This window comes from Echinops telfairi, unplaced genomic scaffold (assembly GCF_000313985.2).
Source record: "Echinops telfairi isolate 266 unplaced genomic scaffold, ASM31398v2 ScPeMD7_23;HRSCAF=83, whole genome shotgun sequence".
NCBI classification, from domain to species: Eukaryota; Metazoa; Chordata; class Mammalia; order Afrosoricida; family Tenrecidae; genus Echinops; species Echinops telfairi.
This window is the reverse complement of record NW_022103920.1, coordinates 20636020-20655257: the sequence shown is the minus strand read 5'-3', so window position 1 is coordinate 20655257 and position 19238 is coordinate 20636020. Positions and strand designations below refer to the sequence as shown.

The 19238-nt window shown below is 40.6% G+C and overlaps 1 pseudogene; it reads left to right on the top strand.

Annotated features, from left to right (window-relative positions):
• The first annotated feature begins 303 nt into the window (after window positions 1–303).
• LOC123521550 overlaps window positions 304–19238 on the top strand; it is a 36110-nt pseudogene continuing 17175 nt past the window's right edge.

The following is a 19238-nucleotide window of genomic DNA, read 5'->3' as shown; positions in this document are numbered from 1 at the left end:
CCAAGTCACACCCTTATCTTTGGGGACATCTTTAAGAGTACCGTATTCCTATTACTAGAAGGTGTGTCTCAGACAGCATCCTTTGTTTTCCTCAGGTGGGATCTGTATGCTGGTACCCCTGTACAGCTCTGAGAGACCTCACATGGGAAGTCAGATCTTTATTACCTGGCTGAGCTTTGGTAGAAGCAAGACCTGCTGTGACTTCTAGACATTTTTGGCTTCTGGCTCTGGACTCTACAATGGACTAGCCTCTGCCTGATCTTCGGATTTGGGCCTGAACACCACCCACTTTCATGTGAGACAATGCCTCAACGTTTTGTGAGTATCGTGGAACATTGCAGCAAATCACAGTTACCCAGGTAAGTGAGGGGTGTACTCAAGGGAGGAGTTGGGGGACAATGGAGCAGAATGGCATCATGGAAGGGCTAAACATTTGAGACCACTTTAATCTCCAATACTTTGGGACTAGCCTGGTATTCATTTTTCTAAAGTTAATTATTAGCACACTGCTCCTGTAAGGATGTAGAGTAGCCTTTAATGATGAGGATGAACACAGTAGAGTAGAGTAGAGTAGAGTAGAGTAGAGTAGCCTTTAATGATGAGGATGAACACAGTTCTGGAGAGCTTCATTTGATAATGGGGCATGACTCAGCATGGGAAGAAAGAATTACAAACATCTACTAAACTTCAGAACAAAGACAACAAAATATGAATCTAGGAAAATTGGAAGTAGTCAATGAAATGAAATATGGAAAGATTATTATCATAGTGGGCTAAAATGCACTGGTATTAGTCATTGTGAATGGGAAAATGTTTTATTATGCTGAACTTGAAGAGGAATGTTAAAAAAATAACATTTAACGACTGATTGTGAAGTGCAGTGCTGTCTGTTATAGGATGATATCCATAAGCCACAAGGAAGATCAGTTGTTATTATTCAAATGTATGCACAAATGATGAAATGATGGAATTCTAACAGTCTTCAGTCTGAAAGTGATCAAAATTGCAATTAAGATGCATTGGTAATTACGGATAATTGAAATACAAAGTTGGAAGTAAAGAAGTAGGATGGTTAGTGGGAAAATAAAGCCTCGGTGGCAGAAATATAACTGAAGATTTTATGATATGATTTAGTAAGATCAGTGACTTACTCATTGCAAATACATTTATTCAACAACATATATAGGTACACCTAGCTTGATATATTACACAGGGATCAAATAGGTTACATCTGTTTAAAAAGACCACGGAAAACTCGATATTACCAGCTAAAACAAGGCTGGGACCGACTGGAATGGAACATCAATTTCTCATTTGTAAAGTTCAGGTTGAAGCTCAAGAAAATGAATTTAAAAATCCACTGGAACCAAAATACAACCTCAAGTCTATCCACCTGAATTCAGAGCACATCTCAAGAACAGATGTGACTAATTGAACATGATGACAAATGACTGTGTGATTTGTACGATGGCATCAAGCAAATCGGACATGAAGAAAGTAAAATGTTAGTAAAAAGACAAAGTAAAGGCTGAAGTGGATGTCAGAAGAGACTCCCCAACTTTCTCTTCAACATAGAGTAGATAAAGTGAATAGAAGGCAAGATAAAGTCACAGAACTACATAGAAAAGTTCAAAGGACAGCTAGAGAAGATAAAGTAGAATATTATAAGGAAGTATGTAAAGACTTTGAGTTAAATACCCCAAATAAAACACACTTAGTGTATCTCGAGCTGAAAGAATTGAAGGGAAAAAAATTAAGCCTCAAATTGTAGCATTGAAGGATTTTATGGACAAAATGTATAATGTTGCAGGAAGTATCAAAAGAAGACAGAAAGAACCTTTGTCACTGTCCCGAAAATACCTGGTCAACAGACTATCGTTTCAAGAGACAGCATATGATCTAAATAAAATGATACTGAAGGAAGAAGTCCAAGCTTCATTGGTGGCATTAATGAAAAACAAAGCACCAGGAATTTGTAGAATACCAATTGAATGAAATAACCAGGCTTTTGCCAAGAAATTTGGAACACAGCCACCTGGTCAATCAACTGGAAGAGATCCATATTTGTGTTCATTCCAAGGAAAGTTTACCTAACAGAACAAGGACATCATCAAATAATATCATTAATATCATATGCCAGTAAAATTTTACTGAAGATCGTTTTTAAATGATACAGAAGTAAAACAGGGAGCTGTAGACATTTAAGCTGGATTTTGATGAGCTTTCGGAACAAGGGACATCATTGCTGATATCCCATGGATCTTGGCTAAAAACAAAGATGATCAGAAAGATGTTTGCTTATATTATGTTCCTTTGACCAGGCAGAGGCATTTGACTGAGTGGATATTATATACTATGGATAGCAGTGGGTATTATATACTACGGACAGCATTTCAACGAACAAAAAGTCCATAACACTGCATTCTGCTCATTGAGAACCTGTACATAGAGCTAGATGCATCCATTTGAATAGAACAGGGAATACTGCACGGTTTAGCATGAGAAAAGGTATGTATCAACGTGGTATACTTTCACTATGCTTATTCAAACTCTTTGCTGAGAAATAATCGAGAAGCTGGGTTGTATAAAGAAGAACTCAGCATGAAATATGCAGCTAGCACAACCTTGCTGAAAGAAAGGCGAACTTGAAACAACTGATGAAAATCGCAGCTACAGCCTTCAGGATGGATTACAACTCAATAAAAGAAAATGAACATTTCCACAACTGGACCAGGATAAGTGGAGAAAAGACACAAGTTGTCGAGAATTCCATTTTGCTTGGGTCTGCAATGTAGCTCCTGGAAGCGACAATTCAGAAACTAAATGATATATGCCATTTGCGAATCTGCTCCAAAATAAAGCTTTAACGTGTTAAAGATCAAAGAGGTCTCTTTGAGCATTACGGTGTCGTATTTTAAAACCATGATGTTTTGAATCACCTCCTATGCATACGAAAACTGGACAATGAAGAAGAAAGACTGAAGGTGAATTGATGCCTTTGAACTGTGGGGTCAGAAAAGAATATTGGGAAGACCATGAACTGCCAGAAGACCAACAGATGTGTCTTGGATAAACACATCAGAATGCTCCTTAGTCGTAAGAATGGTGAGTTTAGTCCCATGTACTGTTGACAGGTCATAACTTGTATCAAAGGAGAGCATTCCCTGGAAAAGGACCGCATGCTTGGTGGAGTGTCAGCAAAAACGATGAAGTCCCTCTAGGAATGGATGACACGGTAGCTACAATAATTGCTTCAAACATTTCAGTGATTGAGAGGACAGCTCAGGGCTACAAGCGTTTACTCTGTTTCCATAGGCTCTCTATGAGTTGATACTGAAGAGAGGGTACCTAACAACAATGGGGGGTGGGGAGGGGGATGTAATTGGGATGTCAGGGGAAATTATTTCCAAGAAGTTCCAAGAGTTGCTTTTAAGGAATGACCTCCTAAAAGTTAGTGCTTTTTGGATGCTTCTAATAATTTTTTTTAATAAAATGAGAAATAATCCAATTATGAGATAATCTGGAGTAAATGGCCATGAATAAATAAAGTCCATGTAAATGATCATTAAATCTATACTTAAATAATGAAGCACTTGCCTTTATGGGAAAGGGTAGATGGCTTTCATAAAATTACTGTTATTGCATAGTATTCATTTGGTATTTTACACTTGAAATGTTACTATTCTTGAATTAACAGGAAAAAAATCTTCCAACACTTTGTACAAATTACTCTCTCCATGGAGTGTGGAAGTCTAGAAAGTACATGAGAAAGTTGGAGGAGGTGGAGAGAAGCATTTGTTACATTTGATTCCTTTGCTAAGAAAAAGAATGATTCTGAATCTAAGGAAATAAATACTGATTTTCAGAGAGCCATGAAATGGGGGCTGGGAGAAGTCAAAACAGATCTTTTCCATCAGATTACAAGTAATGACACAGGAGCCCATCTGCCTGTGTTTTATGATGAAGAATGCTGTGATTATTTGACGAGTAGGAGGGAAAGTTTGGTGGGATGAAAAGATGGAAGAGAGCCAGGGAAGCTGGCTGCTTCAGCTCAATAAGAGAATGTCAAATTAACCGTGTGTTCTCTTCCTGAAAAATACCCACTTGGTTATGCATTCACGTGTGGCTCTCTGGTGCAAGAGAAATTCCATTTCCTGCTGATGTTAGCCTAGGAAGAGCCAATCCCTAATAGCATATAGAATTATGGCTTACTCTCAGAAAGAAACATATAGACATTAAATGTTTACAGGCTTACTCTTCGTTTTCTGCTTACTATATTCCAAATTAACCATCAAACTCCTAGAATTGAGACAGTTGTGGCTTTAGAATGGAAATCATTTGAATTCTGGCTATCACCACGACACGGAAACTAGGCTACTGCTACTTCCCTCAGGCAAGCACATCTGTGATTCAAGCTAATCACTCCCTGCCTGTCACTGTTGCTTCATACAAACAGAGCTAAAGCAGCATGCCTCTGCAACATGAGGCTGTAATTTTAAAGGGAAGTGGTAATATTTCAAGTAAAGCCCACCTTATCAGATGAATATTTGCATGCTAATTAATAATTTCCCATCGCAGTAAGAATTTCAGTGATATGTAGACACTTGGATAACAAAGCCATTGAGAATAATATCTGACGTAATATATTGCTCCTAAATTCCTCTTTTATAAGTCTTTAGATAAGTTCTTTGGAGGGAAATGTGAAAAAAATGTTCAAGGTCTGTGGCTTTAGAAACCCAAATCAAAAAGCAAGCTTTATCAAAAAAGCGTGACTATTGTTATTTTCCTGAGAATTAATGCAAACACGGTAAAGTCAGCTCTGCTGCATTGTTATCCTTTGACCAAGTGATACATTCACAGTCAGGAGTTAGTAAGTTCATGACGGTGTTTTTCCGGTGAATAAAGACTTGGTAGCCATAGACAGACAGGAACTGTGATAAAAAGCATGTCCACAACATGTAGGAAAGTGCTTAGAGAAATTCATGTGAACATTTTCTTTACAGTTAGAATCTGGAAGGCATTTTTGGTTCCATGTATGCTCACAGTTTATTTTAATATCCTAATATTAATTTAAATATTTTAACTGTTGCCCTTCTTAGCTATATGTTCATTCCAATAACTAGCAAATATTACATAATAATAAATGTATTCAGTTGCATCTCTAAGATCACGAGCTAGAGGAAATCTGCTTAAAAAAACAAAACATAGAACCAGACACATTTGACTTGAGTCCTTTGGAAATTTTTCACAAGCTTACAGCAAAGCATGCAGTAACTGTAAATGCCAATAAAATAGTATCTCATTGTTCTTCATGGAAATTAGCGATGCATAATAATGCATGTCATTACTGGTAGTGAAAACCATTGGAGAATCATTATTGCATTTTAATGAATGAGTTAAATGCCTGGGATTGTCAACTATGTTTAAGGAATAATTATCTGAGATAAATTAATTCTGGCATTTGGTAATTACTAGCTGAAAAAATTGTAAACGACACTGAAAGGACACTTTGTCTAAAATCTTTTCAGCTATCTCAAATACCAAAGAGACTAATCACATTACATATGGAAAGTATTTTATTATACAATCAGAGGCTAACCATTCAGGGTCAAAGAAATATTTTAAAACACTTAAAAAGCATCCTTCACCCACTAAGAGAAAGATGGGTAATAACAAATAGTTCATTTCCTATCAGTGTAAAGTGTTCAACTGGTTCAACAGCAAGGTCAGTGGATGGGACCCCCAGCTCTGTGGATGAAGGATGTGGTAGTTTGTCTCTCTAAAGGAGAACAGTCTCCGAGACCCTATGATGCTGATCTACACGGCACTTGAGGGTCATTGAGAGTTGGAGCTTACTCGGTGGGCGTTGGTGTATGAGATAAGAAGTAAATATTAATAAGCATCTCAAACGTACTTGGACAATTACCTTTATTTTATGAAGCTTAAAATTATGTACTAAAACATAAATGTAAATTTGTTGATTTTTGAAGTTATGAACTCAATTAAATGGCATGTAAAAACAAGGTAGAATTTTTTTTTCTCCTCATCTCATATTAGCAGACATCTGCTGGAAAAGAATTTTAAAGCTAAAATAGCATTAATGAGTAGGATATTTTGACAAATTATAGTTTATTTTTAATTTATACAGGAATTTGGATATGTATTAATACTTGAAAGGCAAATTTGGGCATGTTAAATTGAAATTAGAAAGTCTTTATCAGAAATTGCTTCAATTATGTTTTGCTTTTAGCTAGCAAGTTTTCCTCATCTGAATACTGCAGGTTATTACTGAGCCTTCCTTCAATCATTTTTTTCTGTTTTTATTATTAAATACTTTTATTGGGGACTCTTACATCTCTTATCACAATCCATACATTCATACAGTGTGTCAAGCACATTCGCACATATGCTGCCATCATCATTTTCAAAGCATTCTCTCCAGCTTCCCTTCCTTCAATCTTGATGTTGTATTCTTCGTTCACTTTGGTTTATTATTATTATTATCTCAACATGCACAATGACTAAGTATGGAGAAAGGATACAACCCTGGCACACATCACTCCTGCTTTGAAAACACGCAGAATCCCCTTGTTCTGTCCAAACAGCTGGCTCTTGATTGGTGTACAGGTTCCACGGGAGCACAAATCAGTGTTCGGGGATTCTCGCTCTTCATATTTGTATTTTGGAATGATCCCCACAGTAAGTTACCTTTCCATAGTGAGTGAAAGACGTCTTTCTGCTATTCTCTACTTTCAACCAACATCCATCTGATAGGAGCAATGATATCCCTTGTGACGTGTCCTCTTCTGGATCCTGTTGAATTTGTGGCATTTCCTTGCCAATGTACTGCTGCAATTGGCTTTGAATTATCATCGGGAAAATGTCATTTGCATATATTTGCATTAATGATATTATTCAGTAATTCCTCATTCTATTTGGATCACCTTTCTTTGGGATTGGCACAAATATGGATCTCTTCCAGGCAGTTTTCCAGATCGCTGCCTCCCAAGTTTATTGGCACGGACTAGCGAGTGTTCCCAGTGCTACAATGTTCGTTGAAACACATCAACTAGTGTTCCATCCATTCCTGGAGCCTGGCTTTTCATGTATGCCTTCTGTGCAACTTGCTCTTCTTCCTTCACTACTATCTGCTTTTGATCAGAGGCTGTCTTGAAATGGTTACATATAACCACCAGTGATGTTGATGTGTTAGTCTGGGTAGACTAGAGACACAAATTCGTAGAAACACTCATATGTGGAATAGAAAGAGCTTTATATACTAGAGCAATTGAATATTGAGGAAAACATCCCAGCCCAGTCCAGATCAAGCCCATGAGTCTGATATTAGTCCATATGTCCAATACCAGTCTATAAATTCTTCTTCAGACTCATGCAACACATGCAATGATGCCGAATTCAGGACAATCACAGGCCAGTGGGTGGAAAGTCTTGTGATTCCAGTTGTGGTTTAAGCATCTCAGCCCTAGCAGGGGTTTCCATGTGTCTTCTCCAGCTCCAAGGCACTGGCTGCCATCAGCCTGTCTCCATGTGGCTTGTCAACAAAAATATCTCACAGGGAGTAAGCATGTGTCCCACCTCTAATAAGCTATTTATCTCCGTAGTACCTCCAAATGAAATCATCAATCTGTGACCCAGTTGACAGGCTAAATTTCACAAGTCTCAAATTAACAACAGATTATATAAACTATGACAGTTTGATAAATTGTTGTTAGGTGCCAGTGAGTAGGTTCTGATCTGTAGCAACCTTGTGCACAACAAAATGAACCACTCTTTGCTCCTGCGCCATCCTCACAAGTGTTCCTATGTGTTGAACGCATTGTTGCAGCCACTGTGTCGATCTATTTTGTTATGGGCCTTCATCTCTTTGCTGCCCCTCTACTTACCCAGCATGCCCTTCTCCAAATATCCCTTCCATCTTCTTTGATGCTTCCTGCATTGCTCTATTCTGAGGGGTCAAAATTCAATGGATCTATCTAAAATGAAATGTTAAATATTCTGCATTCTCTTTTTTAGCATCTCTCAAAAAACCTATGACTTAAAACCTGTTTTTCAAAAGGTTTTAATCGGATGCTGACAAACAACAACTGAAGTAATCTCAAGGCTCGACTAGCAGAGTATCTAAACTCATGCAGATGCTGTTGGCACAACTCATCGAGTTCTTTCTGACTGTTAGAGATATCAGAAAGGGGGCTGGGGGCGGGGAGAAATGGTTAAGTAGTTGGCCGCTAACTGAAATGTTGGTGGGTTGAAGGTCCTGTGGCAGAAAGAGCACATTAAAAGGAAGAAGTTTCATAAATGAGGACTTGAAGCTCTAACGGATGAAGGTCGGACATTGTGCATCCTTCCCTAAGGATTCCACCTCAATCAAAGAAAAGCAAAAATACTCACAACAGAACCAATAAGCAGCATGGTTAACAGAGAAATTATTGAAAATGTATTAGGCTAGGTTGTTTAGAGAGACATATCCAGTGACATCTATGTATAAGAAAGAAGTTTAGATCGAGAAGAGATTACAGTGATGCCTTGGTTGTCAAGCTCAATTCATCCCATATTTATGTTTCAACACATAATTTCCAGAATTGAACAAAGTTTTTCCATAAGAAATTATGGAAAACCAAATTATGAACTTTTGAGGCCCCACAATTACTTGTACATTCATTTTTCCAGGACTTTTAATCACTATGAAGACTTTTAGCCTTCTATATCACTATCTTTGATACACTACTACCCTCAACTTTTCAACCTCTTCAATGGTCTGGTTTCTTTGTTTTGAGGTTAGCTATTTCCATGTTTCACCACATTAGCCACTTAAATCACACACACCCCCAAAAATGTTGATAATGTCTACTTAGCCACGTTGTATTCAACTGCCATATCAAACAAGTGATGGAGACCAGATTCAAATTTTGTAATGATTTCTTTCTTTAACTCTATCTATTGTTGTGGTCCTCACAGTTTAGTTTTACTTTCTTTGGAGCCATGGTTACAATATTTTACTAAAATAAAGTCCAATAAAAGGACAATGAGGAATGTTGTAATGCACCAATACAAGCACTATCTGTTGTCTGAGCGAAAGTGGTTCTTAGACTGAAGAGTGGCCATTTGTGTCTGTGGTGAGACTCAACAGGTGACTCTTTCTCAGCCCATACAGCTTTTTCTCAAGTCAGATATTCAGTTGACTATCAAGTAAAGTTACAAACACTGAGCAGGTTTTTATTGAATGTTGCTGTTTGAGCAGGGGAACGTTTAAGCTAGAAGCCTTCGACTACCAAGGTGTCTGCAAATATCAAGAAGGCATCCCACCCAAGTCCATAAGTCCTATGCTAGCCTATAAATCCCTCTTTAGACTCATGTAGCTCAAGGTGATGGTGCAGAAAGGTGAAGCAAAGTGCAAGATCACAGGCTGGTGGGTACAAAGTTACGTGGATCCAAGGTCAGTGAAAACATGGCAGGATGCTGACAGCTCTCAGGTAGGTAAGCAGACTTCCAGTAAGGTACAGAGAAGCAGAGAGAGAGAAAGGTTCCCAGGTCTCCTGCCTATAAGAAGGCCACCCCCTCAAGGAGACATCATCAGGTTGTGACCTGATTGACAGGTTGGATTTCACCCCTACAGTTACGTAAAAATTCAAGTTGACATAAAATCATCGAATGACCACAGCAAGGATTTCATTTCACTTCGATCCAAAATCAAAGCCTATCAAGAAATCAAATGGTGGGTTGCATTGATGGGCTGTAAAAGACCTTTCCAAAGTGGTAAAGAACAAAGTTTTTACTTTGAGGACTCAGGTGAGCCTGGCCCAAGTCATCATATTTTCAATTGCTTTATATGCATATGAAAGTTGAACAAATGAATAAGGAAAACTGGTGATGATTTTATGCATTTGGCTTATGGTGACAGCAAAGAATATTGTGTATACCATGGACCAGAGAATGGGAAAATCTATGTTGGGAGAAGTACAATCAGAATGCTCCTTGGAAGGGAGAATAGCAAGACCTTATTTTATAATTTGTTCATTTTTTTCAGGAAGGGTCTGTCCCTGGAAAAGGGTATGACACGGGCCAATGAAAAAGGAGAAGACTGTCCATGAGATAGACTGACGCATGGCTGCAACAATGAACTCAAACATAGGCAGGATTGCAAAGATGGCACAAGACCAATAGTTTTCCTTTCTGTTTGTTGTACATGGGTCACGATGAGTAGGAGGTAACTCAACGTCAACTAACAACATTTACTTTTAAAATAAACGATATAGTGAGGGTGTTGTTGTTGTTAGATGCCATCAAGTCGTTTCCAACTCTTAGTGACCTTATGCACAATAGAATGAGATACTGCCTAGTCCTACACCACCCTCACAATTATTCTTATGCTTGAGTCCATTGCTACAGTCACAGTGTCAATCCATCTCCCCAGGGCCTTCCTCCTTTTTGCTGCTCCTCAACTTTACCAAACATGATGTCATTCTCCAGGGACAGGTCTCGCCAGACATGTCCAAAGTATGTAAGAAGAAATCTCACCATCTTTGACTCTAAGGAGCACTGTGGCTTGGTCTACAATCAATACTCATCCAAAGACACATTGTTTAGATTAATCTGGTGTACAAGACCAGGAATTGAAAAGCAAGGATGTTGCTTTGAGGACTAATTGTACCTTTCCCAAGCCAGAGTATTTTCATTTGCCTCATATGCACATGAAAGTTGGGCATTGAATAAGGAAGACCAGAGAAGAATCGATGTATTTGAATTGTGGCACTGAAGTGTGGAGGACCTCCACAACAGGGGAGCGGTTGTGTAAATTAAAGAAACATCAGGCAAGGGATGCAAGGGCTGAGCTCTTCCATGGAGACCAGAACCAGAGAGAGAGGGATGTATTCTCTCACAAGCTCATATAATCTCGGACATGCAAGCCACATCATACACATGCATAACAGGAAGGGGATGTATTAGAGACATACACATAACAGGAATGGGGCGTGCTAGGGGTATACATGAAACAGGAAAAGATGTGTTAAGAGACTACACATGACAGGAAGGTACATAAGTAATAAGATGGGCAGGTTCTAGAGGTAACATGGCAGCCTAACCTTGAAGTCCCTGAGCTGGCTTGACCTTAGGTATCTGTATTAGTCTGGGTACTTTGGAGAAACAAATCCACAGCAACTCATGTATAAGAGAGAGTTTTATGTAAAGAAAATGTGCATCACGAAAACATCACAACCCAATGCTGCCCAAGCCCACAAGTCCAACATTAACCCATTAACCCAACACCAGTCCACAAAGTCCTCCACCTCACTAAACAGAGGCAATGATGCCGACTGCAGGAGGAAAGCTGAGTCAGTGAATGAACAAGCATCTCAGCACTAGCAGGGGTCTCCACACGGCTGCTCCAGCACTCAGGGCTGCATCGGGATAGGTCCATGTAGCTTCTCCTTGGGGATGTACTGTAGGAAGTCAATCTTGCAAGCTGAAGCAGGGAACTGCTAAGGCAGCTGCACCCGGTGCAACCATCACAAAACAAGAGACCCGAGAACTAGAAAGGCGAGGCTTCACCACCCATTCATCCCTCCGTCTTTCAACCAGCCCCACATGTGATTATCGGCCAGGCTGGCACAATTACCTAACTCAGTATCCCTGAGCTCTTATTCAGGGGAATGGATGTATGATCTATATCAGAAGGGCTGTACTGATCACTCTTGATGGCAGACAATCTTCAGACAGATAGTCGTCAAGCAGATAACTGTCAAGTTTATAGTAGCCACCATGTGCTTTCAAGCAGCACCTTAAAATTGGCATTGTTATGGGGCAGGAGGAGGCCATTGTGGGGAACAACATTTACTTAAAAGAATGTGACTGGGAAGCATCTCCAACCAACAAATGGGAAGGCCTTCCCCCATGAGAGTCTCTGCCTCTCAGACTCCTTAAAATACGTGTGTAGAATTTGCCCGGTACACTCTTTTCCCGGTTCTCCGTTTCCCACACTGGAGAAGAGTACTGAATGTGTCATGGACTGCTAGAAGGACAATCTGCTCTCTCTTAAAAGAAGGCCAGAGGAAGGCCCTGGAGGAGATGGATCGAGGTGGTTGCCACAATGAATTCAAGCACAAGAACAGTTGTGAGGATGGTACAGGACTGGTGGTGTTTCTCTCTGTTGTTCCTAAGTTTACTGTGGGTTGGAACCAATTCGATGGCACCTAATGTGAACAAGTAGTTCTTTCAGGAGCCCTGGTGGTGCTGTTGGGTAAATGTTGAACTACTAACTCCCAGCTGGTCTGTAGGAGAAAGAGGAAGCTATCAGAGCCTGTAAAGATTTAGAGACTCAGAAACTCTACAGAGTCACAATGAGTGGGCATTGATTCGACTCCAATGTCTTGTGTTGGTTTGTTCCACTAGTTCATTATCATAGAGTAGTCATTACCACTAGTTAAAATAGGGTAGAAGTTCATTCACGTGACCTTTTTCAGATTAAACACAGATGTGGTCATTTAAACATAGTAATCACTGATACATTATTATGATTTTGTGATCTTTAAATACCTTTTTTTTTCTTTACAGCTTTGAAAACATTTTATTGCAGCCACTGTGGAGAAAGGTAGCCTAAGTAATTAATCAAAAGATTAGTGTCCCAAAGCAGAGAGCAATGTATTCTCTCGCAAGTTGAGAGGAGCACCTTCCCTGTGAGCCAAGCTCTCCTATTTTCCCCTACGTATCTTCATAATGCCAGTCAAAGCCAAGTCAGATGAAATAAACCATTCAGGCCTGGTGTGGCAGACAGTGGGGTTTGGCATGGGAACAGGGCGGATGGCAGGAGGGCAGGAAACCACGTTTGCCTTGACCCTTGGCTGCCTTCACTGTGGACGAGCTTCCTGGCTGACCTGCTGCTGGTCCTGCTCTGGGGCTAAGTTTCAAGTCTTCTTCCTCCCCCTCCCCCTCACACTTTTCGGTGGAGGGGAGGAGGCTGGATGTAGATCAAGACTTTCTCCCATGGGAGAGAACCAGCTTTTTCTATAGCCTCTGCCTCAATGAAGGAACTATTGGCTGATTTTGCTCCTACTCCATTAAAAGTATATGGCTTTATGCTTGGGCATTTCAAGCAATCCTGACAACCTGAGTGTGAAAAGCCGGGAGGTGAATCCGCAGCAAACTGTTGGTTCTCCATATTTTCCTGGAAGAACTAGTTGTCAGTGAGCACTTGCTATGAGCCCAGCATTGTGCTAATCAACTGCACAGAGAGTGAGTGGAATAATTTGAGTTCCACCCAATGCTATCATTACCTATGTTGGATGATTTGTATATATTACTTTTATGTGGAAAGGGTCAGAAGGATAAAAGCTAAATCAGGATTTCACAGGAAGGTTATCATTAGTAAACTGGATATATGAATACAGACATGGGCAGCCTTCCAAATAGTTCATGGAAAAATTCCATTATCTTCACTTTTCCATGAACTAAGAAAGCATCATGGAAGGTTATAAACACTAGATTCAGATAGCACATGTGCTGAAAGGTAACTCCCTCCCACCCCCACCCATATACCTTTAAGGCCCACACAGGTGTGGGGAAAGAAGAATGATGGCGATGGGGAGTCAGGACACTACCCCACCCAAGGGGAAGGTTTTGTTGATCTGTCCAAAGTTAAGGGAGAGCTAGAATAGAGCTCATTCCGGTGTGCCAATACATGAGGGCAGTTCGCAAGGCGCCGCTTGTTCTCAGAGATGATGGCAGGGCCTGTTTCAGCTGGAGACATGTGACATCCACTCCCTTAATGACAGGAAGGTGGACGACAGCTCTGAAGATACAGTTCAGGGAGACCAGGTGGTCTGACCCACCCACCTGGGTCCAAACCAAGAAGGGAGTACAACAGACCAGTGAGGCATGTGAAACCATGAAGTCCCCGAAGATTCCCAAGCATAGACCTCTGATGGCCTCCATCTGAACTGGATGCGGAATTCTCACACGGGGGCCACACTGAAAGAGTAAAGGTATAACTGGGTTGGGGGGCGGGGGAGACACTAGACTGCTCCATCCCTGGTTGCTGGGATAGCAATGTGGACTTATAGGATGTTCACCTTCTGGACCTGATTACTGAAGACTAAAAGTATGTATGAGTGGTTCGGTAAGCAGAACCTGGGATAGGTAACCCTGAAAAGATGGGGACTGGGATGATGGTTTTTAGCATGTCCTTCTCTTTCTTAAAATGTAGAGGTATTTATTGGTCCTATGTCATTATTCTTGTGAGACTTGTGACTATTATTATGGGGCTTTTGGTGTTTATCTATACAAGGAGTCCAGGACAGGCAACCTTAGGGAGACATGGTTCCTAGGGGGCATGGGAGGGGAGGGGGAAGTGGCGGGTAGCCAATACTGATGCATACAAGAGAATAGCAGGTGTTCTAAAATTAATGGTGAGGAGTGTGGGTCACTTTTCTTGATATATTGAACAATTGAATTGGAAATGAGAGGAATTATCAAAATGTGAATGATGGGTAAGCATAACTGAGGGTAGGAGAAAAAAATAAAATAAATAATAAATAAATATAGATAGATAGATAGATATAGATATAAAACAAGGAAGCAGGTGGACTTTAGGCTTCTATTTAACTCCTGTATCAGTTCAAGAATGGTTTGTTCTAATAATGTGGCACTCTATGGTACTCACCTTCCTGATAAAATTGCTAAAGACAAGAAGGTGCATAAGCCTGTGTGGTGAAAGAAGCTGATGGTGTCCTTCTTTCAAAAGATATAGCCTCTGGGGTCTTAAAGGCTTGTAATTAAACAAGTGGCCATCAAGCAAGGAAGCAACAAAACCCACATTGAAGAAGCACACCAGCCTATGTGATCATGACGTGTCAATGAGTAGAGGTATCCGAAGTTCCAAAATGCATAACCAACTCAATGTGAAGGGGCATGGATGCAATAGAGACCCAAAACCCACCTGCAAGGTACTTGGGCTGTCCCTGTCAGAAGGGCCACACGGAAAGGATGATAAATCCAGGGTGTGGTATGGCACTGTTGACCCATATAATTATCTTCTAGTTTGTTAATATTTTACTCCCCTTTCTATGAAGGCTGTTATTTGTTTTACCCTATCAATCATGTTAGAACTTAGTCAGAACTTAGATTTACTCTATTCCACCAGAAAAAAATTGTTTGGGGCATTCAGGAGAGAAAGAGGGAAAACAAAATGACTCAGGAGATTATGACTATCTGGAGATGCTGACTCCCCCTGTGGAAATGGAGGGAAGTTAGACAGATGGACTTCCTGAGAGGGAGCTCGCCGGGGATTGTGAGTAACAACCATCTGGCTTCCTCATTGATTTGAATTTCAAGGGAGATCCAAACTCTCCCAGTTGCTTTATAAAGCTTGTTCATTCACAGAAGAATACCTTAAAGAATTATTCTTTTGGTATATTTTCCCTTTATTTCAGGTTTTGAAATTTTGAATAATTAACCATCTAGAATGAGGAGACTTTCCCACTTCAGGGATAGGAAACTGAAGCTAAAGTGAAGTGGCTTGGGCAAGATCACCTGGAGAGTTAGATTCAAAGTGAAAGCTGAAATTTGACATTTTTGATTATTTCCCCTCTGCATCATGCCATTTTCAGGTTAACTTAGAATACTGTACATAAAATTTCAGGTTAATTTATAATACATAAATGTTTAGGTTAATTAAAAATACAGTACAGAAATTCCCTACTGACAGATGCCCTGGAGCAAAGGCTCTGTGTCTAACACAACAGGATGAAACACCTTCACCATCAATGATACTTTGCATAGTGTTTTGGTTTTTTGAGTTTTTTTGTTTTATCTTAATTTGTTTTTAAGTCATTTTATTGGGGGCTTGTACAACTCTTATCACAATCCATGCATACATCCATTGTGTCAAGAACATTTGTACATTTGTTGCCATCATCATTCTCAAAAAATTTGCTTTCTACTTGAACCTTGATATCAGCTCCTCATTTCTCCCCCTTCCTCCCCTTCCCACTTCCCTCATGAACCCTTGATAATTTATAAATTTTTTTTTCCTATCTTACACTGTCCGATGTCTCCCTTCACCCACTTTTCTGTTGCCCGTCCGCCAGGGAGGAAGTTATATGTAAATCCAAGAGGATGTACATTGGTACAGATAGGAACTGGAAGCACAGGGAATCCAGGGTGGATAATCCCTTCAGGACCAGTGGTGAGAGTGGCAATACTGGGAGGGTGGAGGGAAGGTGGGGTAGAAAGGGGGAACTGATTACAAGTTTTTTGTTTTTTAATGGGTATTTCCTTGGAACTGAAAGCATCAGGACTTAATTGTCATCAACTATCTAACAGATCCCTGGGTTAAAGACCCTTATTATAGATAGAGTCCTGGGTGGTATAGTCAATAAAATTGGCTGCAAACTCAAAGGTTTAAGGTTTGAGTTCACTGAAAAAAGTTTTGAAAGAAAGGTGGATCTACTTGTGAAAAATCTACTTCTGAAAACTCAGCCACTGAAAAGTCTATAGAGTATAGTTCTACTCTGATTTCTAGGGTGACCCCGAGTTCCAATCAGCCTTCCGAGTTCCCACAGCACTTGGCGTCCTTACTTGTTTACCTCTCTGTCTTCCTCCACGGATCTGGATTCTCCTTCAGAGAAGGGGCCATGCTCTACTTGCTCTTTTCTCATGGCCAATCCTGGGTCTCAGCATGCAGGAGAGGAATCAATAAATATTGTGTGAATGCAATATGGGTAAAGAGATCATTTGAAAACTCTAGTTACATCTATCCTGATTCATGTCTCATTTGACCTTATACATACACAGGGTTACCAGAAGCACAGAGGAAAGTCAGGCCTGTCTTTCATATACCATACCTCCACAGAAGAGTCAAAATGGCACCGTCAGGCCTGAACAGACCCACCAGAATGCCCCTTCATTCATATGTGTAAACATATACCAGAGATGTCTCTCACCAATCCTGGGCCTTAAACACAGACCCTGGATGATACAAATGATTAAGCAGTCAACTACTAGTTGAAAGGTTGGTAGCTCAAACATACCTAGATGCACCTGCAAAGACAGACTTGTTTCAACAATATCATAATCATTGGCAACTTCATAGAGCAGTTCTATTCGGCACACCAGGAGTCTCCGGGAGTCACCGTGTACCCAAGAGTAACTAACAACAACAGAGACCATCCCAGACACCACTAAAGTCACCCAGCCACCACAGTCACCATTGTAGCCACAACCATTTTTTTTCTCCAAAGACCTTTTAATCGAGTATTTGCTCCTGAAAATGAAGGTGAGTCTGACTAATGTTTGCAGCACTAAGTTTGAGAGAGCCTCTCCAGTGTTCTACAGAGATTAAGACCTTGTCTTCACATGGGCAAACTGTCCTGTCCTCAGCTCTGTGGTTGATTTCTTTGACGGTCTAAGAGAGGGATGTTCAGAAAACGTCACTGAATCTAGAGGAGCAGGTGTATATATCAAATGCTTTGAAATTTAGAATGCTTCCTATGAACAAGGTATCTCAAAGCCAAGCGAGATAAGCATCATCCGCCTTCTTCATGGGCAGCACCAATGACCACGTTGGCAGCACGGTTGTGCCTCTTGCACCAACCGAGCGAAAGGCTAAGGAGCATCGCCGATTCTTGCATAACCCAAAGAACAGCGATCTGGAGAGAGAGACAAGGCGAGGCACTGCCATCTCATTACCCACTGCTCCCCACCCAGCTTCCAACAAATCATTTTTCTAGTGACATCTCAGTAATTGGATGCATAAGCTGTCAGACACTAGAATTCCCTAAGCTCCCTTTCAACTCTGTCCCTAGTTACTGTGGTCGTTCGTGTAGGAAGCGGGGTTGGTGTGCAGACATGGTGGTTCTTACAAGGCAGGCCTTTTGCAGCAATCAGTATTACACAAAGCTTGTCCTAAAAGTGCTCTTCTTCATCATATTCCCATCAGATGACATTAGACAGCTCAACAGCACTTACTCATCACAAATGGGTATTTTTCAATTACCCCATTAAAGCATATACCCACCCTTCCCAGATCAGGCAAATATTGCTCCACTGCTTTAAAACAACTATTTGGTCCTGTGAGAGTGTTTGTTATTGTATTACTGTGTAGCCCTTGGAGAAGAGATCATTATAAACTCCATATCACTAATATTCATATGCACAGTCCTTCCATACTGGTTGCAGCCTTACGTGCGTATGAACGACAGGCAGGTGCTTTTGTTGTAAGAGCCATGGCTTCACTAATTTAGCATTAATATATTTAACACAGATCTATGGTTCTTGGTCAATATGTTTAACACAGATCTTGGTTTATGCATAAACTCAATCACTTAAAAAGCTTTCTAATAGGAAGCTTTCTAATGTCTGTTGCAAAGAAATCTCTTCCAAGTCTTTAAATGATGTTGTTTTGATGACTCAGGTGACCCTGACTGAAGCCATAACCTGTTCAGTCACCTCACCTGCCTGTGAAAGCTGGACAAGGAAGGAGGACTGAATTGACACATTGGAATCATCGTGCAGATGATGACAAATATTGAACATGCCATGGACTGCCAGAAGAAGGAATAAATCTGTCTTAGGGAAAGTACAGCCAGAATACACCTCAGAAGCCAGGGTGGTGAGATGTCATCTGGTTTACTTAGGATATGTCATTAGGAAGAACCACTTCTTAGGGAAGGACATTATGCTTGGTAAAACAGTGGGCCAACAACAACAGAAAGCCTCTCCACCCCAATGGACTGACAAAGTGCGACAGTAAGGAGCTAAACCAGACCTACTATTAAGAAGTTGGAGCAGGAAGAGGCAGTATTTATTTCTGTTATACTTACAAATGACTGGCTAGGACCTGACAGCAACAATAATCTTATTATTTTAACAGAATCCCTAGTGGCACAGTGCTTACTTGTTGGATGGCTAACTGCAAGCTCAGTAGTTCGAAACCACCAGCCACTCCATGGGAGAAAGATGAGGCTTTCTACTCCCTTAAAGAGTCATAGTCTCAGAAACCCACAGTGGCAGTTCTACCCTGCCTACGGGGTTGCTATAAGCGGAAATTGATGTCAGTGAGTGAGTGAGTGAGTGAGTGAGTGAGTAGTGAGTGAGTGAGGAGTGAGTGAGTGAGGAGTGAGTGAGTGAGGAGTGAGTGAGTGAGTGAGGAGTGAGGAGTGAGTGAGTGAGGAGTGAGTAAGGAGTGAGTGAGTGAGTGAGTGAGGAGTGAGTGAGTGAGTGAGGAG